Raw genomic sequence first — 6,301 nt, 5'->3', positions numbered from 1 at the left:
GCGTGAAAAAAGCGGAAGGAGGTAGATAGAGAGGGGGGAGTGGGTGAGTGGTGATGGGGAAAGGCGAGGAGAGGGAAAGAAAAGGGTTTAGGAGGATTTTGAGGGGGAAAGGCGAATGGGGAAAAAAGAGAGGGGATTTGCATCTGGGCATGGCGTTGATGGGATTTTTATTCTCGCGAGGCTGATGCCACCGGCCCCGTGCAGGGGAAAGGGGATGGGGCCCTGCTGACACGGAGATCCGTTGGAGGATTGGGGGCGGAACCTTGGATGGATGCCATCGTCATATTTCGCTCGCACGTGCTACTTGGTGGAGTAGATTGTCCCGTTTGTCTATGCTTCCTTGTTTACTATTGTTGGCTCGAAATCAGGATATAATTCTTCGGTCATTTTCCCGCAAAGGTAAAAAAAAACTCAAAACACAGAATTACAATGTCGCACTTTAATTGCTACAGGATTTTGTGTTCACCAAAGTTCATTCAATGGCAGGTTGAACAATAAAAAGAAAGATATTTTTCCTCTAAAAAAAGAAAAAAATCACAAAATTAAGTGGGAGGGAAAATCCTATAAAATATAGTGCAAATAAAAAATCCTTTGGAAATTGTCTACAAATTTGAACCCTCCTAATTTCTTATAAAACCTTTGAAGTTTGAAAAAATAAATAGCCCTAGCTTTTTTTTCCGACTATCTACTGTGAGGCAAAACACCCTAATTATTTGCGACCGTAAATAATCACAACAAAAGATATGTGATTGCATATAGGATATGACCCAAGCAATAAGAAAGAAATGGCTTCAGTCTACATTGTGATACGGTAAATTATGGAGGTGTTTCAACCTACCTTTGTAGAACGCTCAGGGCCAGCTCTTTTGGGTGATTCTCCCATAACCGCCCCCTCTCTAGCTTCTTCTAAAATCGTCACTCCATTTTTTTTACAATCCTATCTAGTTAAGGTCTAATTAGATAGGATTGTAAAAAAATATGGAGTGACGATTCTGAGAGAAGCTGAGAAGGGGACGATTCTGGGAGAATCATCCAAAAGAACTGGCCCTGAATGTATGCTAATATAGGCACAACAAAGCCCTGGTTGTGGCGTATACGTGTGAGGTTATTCAAAATTGGATGGAGGACATCGAGATCAAGTTATTTGTTGAAATTTTTATAATACTGATCGTTCCAACAGGCTAATGTTTTCATCGAGTTATATATGAAGAATTATTTCATGTGTAATACATGAACGATATTAGACGAATATGAGATGAATGACATCTAGATCAAGATATGCATCGAGATCATTGAGTTAAAAGAGATGAATATATTATGATCGAGGGAAAACAAGTGAAAAAAAACTTTGAGGCATGAAGATGAGTTCAATGAGTGAAGCAAATATGAACAAGACAAAATGTGTGTGAAGAACAAGAAATGGTCATGATATAGTTCATTGGAGGAACTCATAAGTTGTCATGAATGGGCTTATGAGTTGAGCCGTGAAGGACCAAAATCTTGAGAGGATGAGTAGAAGAGAGTAGTTCGAGGTAAAACCATGGTGAGTTCAAGAGTTAATAAAGTATCGAGGCAAGTAACTGAAGCGATCAATTCAGCGTGTCGTTCAAGAGATTGTGATATAGAATAAAGAAGATCAAGTGATGACCAAGATGATACTCATGGTGAATCAATGATGAGTCACTTTTGATCATACCTTCAAGCATTGAAGTGAAGTGAGGAGTTCATTTTGTCTTTCAAGAAACCAAGATAGAACATGAAGTGAAGATAAATGCTGACCAATATGAAATCCGGTGACTAGATTCCAGTTGAGCAACACACAAGCATAAATGATGCACTATGTGGGGTCGGCTAGTCTCATGGTACGGTAAACAATCATGAAATGTGCTTTGTGAACTGACATGTTTACTATGTTCTCTGTTTGTATATGTGGGTTAGGTGTCATGCACGGCCATGCATTGAAGAGGTGATCCTTAATAGCTCATGTGAAGATGACATCAAGGTTGAGAAGACCAAGTTCAAGATAAGCACCCCGAGAGGATATATGCGCAAAGTGAAGGAAATATGCCCTAAAGGCAATAATAAAGTTGTTATTTATATTTCCTTATATCATGATAAATGTTTATTATTCATGCTAGAATTGTATTAACCAGAAACTTAGTACATGTGTGAATACATAAACAAACAGATTGTCCCTAGTATGCCTCTACTTGACTAGCTCGTTAATCAAAGATGGTTAAGTTTCCTAGCCATGGACATGTGTTGTCATTTGATGAACGGGAACACATCATTAGAGAATGATGTGATGGACTAGACCCATCCGTTAGCTTAGCACTATGATCGTTTAGTTTATTGCTATTGCTTTCTTCATGACTTATACATGTTCCAATGACTATGAGATTATGCAACTCCCGAATACCAGAGGAACACTTAGTGTGCTATCAAACATCACAACGTAACTGGGTGATTATAAAGATGCTCTACAGGTGTCTCCGATGGTGTTTGTTGAGTTGGCATAGATCGATATTAGGATTTGTCACTCTGATTGTCGGAGAGGTATCTCTGGGCCCTCTCGGTAATGCACATCACTATAAGCCTTGCAAGCAATGTGACTAATGAGTTAGTTGCGGGATGATGCATTACGGAACAAGTAAAGAGACTTGCTGGTGACGAGATTGAACTAGGTATGATGATACCGACGATCGAATCTCGGGCAAGTAACATACCGATGACAAAGGGAACAACGTATGTTGTTATGCGGTCTGACCGATAAAAGATCTTCGTAGAATATGTAGGGGCCAATATGAGCATCCAGGTTCCGCTATTGGTTATTGACCGAAGATGTGTCTCGGTCATGTCTACCTAGTTCTTGAACCCGTAGGGTCCGCATGCTTAACGTTCGATGACGATTTGTATTATGAGTTATGCGATTTGATGTACCGAAGGTTGTTCGGAGTCCCAGGTGAGATCACGGACATGGCGAGGAGTCTCGAAATGGCCGAGACATAAAGATTGATATAATGGACCATGTTATTTGGACACCGGAAGTGTTCCGGATGGTTTCGGATAAAACCGGAGTGCCGGAGAGGTTACCGGAACCCCTGGGGGAAGTAATGGGCCTTAGTGGGCCTTAGGGGAGAGAGAGGGCAGCAGCCAGGAGGTGGTGTTGGGGATCATAGCAGAAATTTAAAATTTTCTACGCATCACCAAGATCAATCTACAGAGTCATCTAGCAACGAGAGGGAGAGGAGTACATCTACATACCCTTGTAGATCGCGAGCGGAAGCGTTCAAGAGAACGGGGTTGATGGAGTCGTACTCGTCGTGATCCAAATCACCGATGATCCCAGCGCCGAACGGACGGCACCTCCGCGTTCAACACACGTATGGAGCGAGGACGTCTCCCGCACCTTGATCCAGCAAGGAGGAGGGAGAGGTTGAGGAAGAGGGCTCCAACAGCAGCACGACGGTGTGGTGGTGGTGGAGCAGCAGTACTCCGGCAGGGCTTCGCCAAGCTCTTGCGGAGGAGGAGAGGTGTTGGGGAGGGGAGGGGCTGCGCCTTGGATGTGGTGTGCAGCCCTCCCCTTGCCCCTCTATTTATAGGGGAAGGAGGAAGGGGGCCGGCCCCCTCTAGATGAGATCTAGAGGGGGGGGGGGGCGGCGGCCAAGGGGAGGGGGCTTGCCCCCCAAGCAAGGGGGGCGCCCCCCTTAGGGTTTCCCCCCAACCCTAGGCGCATGGGCCCAAGGGGGGGATGCGCCCAGCCCATGTAGGGCTGGTTCCCTTTCCTCTACGGCCCATTAGGCCCTCCGAGAGAGGTGGACCCTCCCGGTGGCCCCGGTACAATATCGATATGCCCCCGAACCTTTCCGGTGACAGTATGACAACTTCCTACATATAAATATTCACCTTCGGACCATTCCGGAACTCCTCATGACGTTCGGGATCTCATCCGGGACTCCGAACAACATTCGGTAATCACATACAAGTCTTCCTAATAACCCTAGCGCCATCGAACCTTAAGTGTGTAGACCCTACGGGTTCGGGAACCATGCAGACATGACCGAGACAACTCTCCGACCAATAACCAACAGCGGGATCTGGATACCCATGTTGGCTCCCACATGTTCCACGATGATCTCATCGGATGAACCATGATGTCGAGGATTCAAGCAATCCCGTATACAATTCCCTTTGTCAATCGGTACGTTACTTGCCCGAGATTCGATCGTCAGTATCCCAATACCTCGTTCAATCTCGTTACCGGCAAGTCACTTTACTCGTTCTGTAATGCATGATCCCGTGACCAACTACTTAGTCACACTGAGCTCATTATGATGATGCATTACCGAGTGGGCCCAGAGATACCTCTCCGTCATACGGAGTGACAAATCCCAGTCTCGATTCATGCCAACCCAACAGACACTTTCGGAGATACATGTAGTGCACCTTTATAGCCACCCAGTTACGTTGTGACGTTTGGTACACCCAAAGCACTCCTACGGTATCCGGGAGTTGCACAATCTCATGGTCTAAGGAAATGATACTTGACATTTAGAAAAGCTCTAGCAGACGAACTACACGATCTTGTGCTATGCTTAGGATTGGGTTTTGTCCATCACATCATTCTCCTAATGATGTGATCCCGTTATCAAAGACATCCAATGTCCATGGTCAGGAAACCGTAACCATCTATTGATCAACGAGCTAGTCAACTAGAGGCTCACTAGGGACATGTTGTGGTCTATGTATTCACACATGTATTACGATTTCCGGATAACACAACTATAGCATGAACAATAGACAGTTATCATGAACAAGGAAATATAATAATAACCATTTTATTATTGCCTCTAGGGCATATTTCCAACAGTCTCCCACTTGCACTAGAGTCAATAATCTAGTTACACTGTGATGAATCAAACACCCATAGAGTTCTGGTGTTGATCATGTTTTTCTCGAGGAAGAGGTTTAGTCAAGGGATCTGCGACATTCAGGTCCGTATGCACTTTACAAATATCTACGTCTCCATTTTGAACATTTTCACGAATGGAGTTGAAGCAACGCTCCGCTTCACATGTAGATCCCGCCATGATGCTTTGCTTGCAACTGCACCAGCTGACTGCCCCACCATTCAAAATATACACGTATCCGGTTTGTGACTTAGAGTCATCCAGATCTGTGTCGAAGCTAGCATCGACGTAACCCTTTACGACGAGCTCTTCGTCACCTCCATAAACGAGAAACATGTCCTTAGTCCTTTTCAGGTACTTCAGGATATGCTTGATCGCTGTCCAGTGTTCCATGTCGGGATTACTTTGGTACCTTCCTACCAAACTTACGGCAAGGTTTACATCAGGTCTGGTACACAACATGGCATACATAATAGACCCTATGGCCGAGGCATAGGGGACGACACTCATCTTTTCTCTATCTTCTACCGTGGTCGGGCATTGAGCCGTGCTCAATCTCGTACCTTGCAACACAGGCAAGAACCCCTTCTTGGACTGATCCTTATTGAACTTCCTCAATATCTTGTCAAGGTACGTACTCTGTGAAAGACCAATGTGGCGTCTCGATCTATCTCTATAGATCTTGATGCCTAATATATAAGCAGCTTCTCCAAGATCCTTCATTGAAAAACACTTGTTCAAGTAGGCCTTTATGCTTTTCAAGAATTCTATATCATTTCCATCAATAGTATGTCATCCACATATAATATGAGAAATGCTACAGAGCTCCCACTCACTTTCTTGTAAACACAGGCTTCTCCATAAGTCTGCGTAAACCCAAACGCTTTGATCATCTCATCAAATTGAATGTTCCAACTCCGAGATGCTTGCACCAACCCATAGATTGAGCGTTGGAGCTTGCACACCTTGTCAGCATTCTTAGGATCGACAAAACCTTCCGGCTGCATCATATACAATTCTTCCTTAAGGAAACCATTAAGGAATGTTGTTTTGACGTCCATTTGCCATATTTCATAATCATAGAATGCGGCAATTGCTAACATGATTCGGACGGACTTCAGCTTCGCTACGGGTGAGAAAGTCTCATCGTAGTCAACCCCTTGAGCTTGTTGATAACCCTTAGCGGCAAGCCGGTCCTTATAGATGGTCACATTACCATCCGCGTCTGTCTTCTTCTTAGAGATTCATTTATTTTCTATTGCTCGCTGATCATCGGGCAAGTCAGTCAAAGTCCATACTTCGTTTTCATACATGGATCCTATCTCAGATTTCATGGCTTCCAGCCATTTGTCGAAATCTGGGCCGCCATCGCTTCTTCATAGTTCGAAGGT

Source organism: Triticum aestivum, chromosome 6A, assembly GCF_018294505.1.
Source record: "Triticum aestivum cultivar Chinese Spring chromosome 6A, IWGSC CS RefSeq v2.1, whole genome shotgun sequence".
Classification (NCBI taxonomy): domain Eukaryota; kingdom Viridiplantae; phylum Streptophyta; class Magnoliopsida; order Poales; family Poaceae; genus Triticum; species Triticum aestivum.
This window is presented reverse-complemented; position numbering follows the sequence as displayed.